This window comes from Mandrillus leucophaeus, unplaced genomic scaffold (genome assembly GCF_000951045.1).
Source record: "Mandrillus leucophaeus isolate KB7577 unplaced genomic scaffold, Mleu.le_1.0 Scaffold285, whole genome shotgun sequence".
Lineage (NCBI taxonomy): Eukaryota > Metazoa > Chordata > Mammalia > Primates > Cercopithecidae > Mandrillus > Mandrillus leucophaeus.
In genome coordinates, this window is record NW_012102976.1 from 903,592 (window position 1) to 906,151 (window position 2,560).

Sequence of the window (2,560 nt, forward strand, 5' to 3'; positions counted from 1 at the left end):
CTGCTAACAGTTTAACAAACATCTTTCTGCACCTTTGCTGCCGCTCACACAAACATACACAGAGGCTTCATCATAAAAGCTCATGAAATGCTGAAGAAAGAGCCGGAGAAAGTTCAGGACAGGCCAGAGAGCATCTAGACCGGCAACATGAACAGACATGGCTCTCCTGTGCTACAGTAGTGAGAGGCAGCAGAGGAAGACATGAAACTTCCCCTGCCGTTAGCCCACATCCTGCTGGGTTTCCCCACTCACACCCCCCACGTGACAGGCCCAGTGGTCTGACAGGTGTCCAGGGTCAGCGGTGAGCAGTGTCCTTTCTATTAAATGTCCTTGGACCTGGCAAATAGGGAGGGTCCAGGCCGTCACTCGCCAGCTGGGTGACCATGGCAAGCCTCTGTAGTAAAGGGGCCTGAAGTCCTTCCTGATTGATGATTGTCCATCAGATTGCTCTGACAGAGAGAGGAGCTGCTGGTGGGTCTGAGAAGTGGAAGAGCCTTTGGGAAGCTAGACTGTCGAAGCTTACACTCTGGCTTTAGTTGTGCCTGAGAAGGGATTCAAGGATGATATGTGTTTTCTGACTGCTCCATGAACCAGGAATGAGTACACTGGATGCCAAGCAAGTTTCCAAGTGTTGGATTTTGTTTGCTTGTTTGTTTTCTTCTCTTTTTACTTTTTAAAAGTGTAATAGGACCAGGCATGTTATGCCCAGAGCTGGAATGGAATTTTTTTTTTTTTTTTTTTTTGCCCTTGCCGAAAGAAAAAACAGAATCAATCATTAGAGCTTACGTTTTTGTTTTTTTTCTTTTCAAAATTAGTTTCATGGCACTGCAAAGCAGTAAGAGAAACTGAATGCAAGAAGGCTTTGGTCAGCTCCATCTGGGAGGTCTGTTCACTTGTTGACCCTTGAGGCTGTAAGAGCTTGGAGAGGAGCATAAACCTTGCTGGGACTTATAAATTGAGATTTGACATGATTTCTAAAGATCTCTCCAGTTGTTACATTCTATAATTCTTCGTTTCTTTTCTTTTTCCACATGTATTCATTCAACAAACTTTTTTTGAGTGCCTAGTATATGTCAATCATTGTTCTAATAGCTGGGGATATCAGTGAAAAATCAGACAAACTCCCACCTCATGGAACGAAGAACTCCTTACACACAATCTCAACACACAAGGACTTCCAGCTTCATCAATATTCCAATAATTCAGTCACGCACCTTTCAGAGTGTATGGATCCCCATGACACCCTCATGACGTGGGTAGGACAGGTATTCCTAGTCCCCTTTTCCAAATGGGCAGACCAGGAACCACTACATGTAAGAATGGAACCTCAGAATGAACGATATTGTAGTCTCCAAGGAGACACAGCAGAGGTAGAATGCCCCAGATCTCACTTCCTGGAGCCTCTGTCCAGCTCATCTCACAGAATGGGAAAATCCGCTGTGCATGTCTTCCGATTTCATGCCAAGGAGAAGCTTAAGTTTCCAGACTTGACTCAAAAAGCCAGTGGTGAATTCTGAAAAATGATACTGGGTAAGAGAGGCTAGGATTCCCAACTCCTTGAGCAAATAAAGCTCCCTACCCTGCGTCATTTGTCCATAATGTTTAAAACCCCATTTGGTGTCCTTAAAGTTGAAAATAGCTCTCTCATTCTTCATTTTTCTCCTTCTTTCCTTTTCCCTGGCCTGGTATTGGCCCCAACAGCAGCAGTCTACAGCCCCTGTGCAGGCCAGGGCACTGACCCCTACTCAGGCCCCAGTAGAGGGGCAGGTGGCCATTCAATCTCTTCCATCAATGCCTTCCAATACCAGCCCAGGGATTCCCTAAATTGCCCAATGGGGCCTTTCCAGGGCACTTAATAACTTGCCCATAGCCCTGGATCCCCTAGCTCTGGGATCCTGGCCAATATTCTCCAAACTCTTTTCATGAGCAATGAAAGGGCTCTTTAGTGTTGCAGTCAAATGCAGCATCTTTTCTCCCTTTTTCTTGGAGGGCTGTGAACCCCTTTTAGGCTGCTACTGTCTCTCCAGCATGGCCCATCTATCAGAGAGTTCAGATCCCGAGTGTGGGCCTGCTGGGTAAGAAGGGGGCTTCTGTGGTGACTGGGGAGTTTGGAGCTCCCAACAAACTCTCAGGCAGCCTCAAGTTGGCAGCACAGACATAAGAGATTATCTGAACCGAATCTGCTCCTAAAAATATGCTGCATAGAACACTTTAGTGTGTTCATGAAGATCATGGCAAAAAAAAAAAAAGGAAAATTTTAGGATAACAAGTGTCTATATTTCATTAAAATAGAGAAACAGGGCGGGGTGTGGTGGCTCACACCTAGCCCATAAAACCCAGCACTTTGGGAGGCCAAGGTGGAAGAACTGCTTGAGGACAGGAGTTTGAGACCAGCCTGGACAACATATATCTGTATAAATTAAAATTTTAAAAAATAAAAAAAGAAAAATAAATAAAATGGAGAAAATGATAATGCATTGCCAACCTATCCCAAAACCTCAATCAATATCCTCTTAATCACTAAGACACTCAAACATTTATGTAAACATCCACCAAGGAG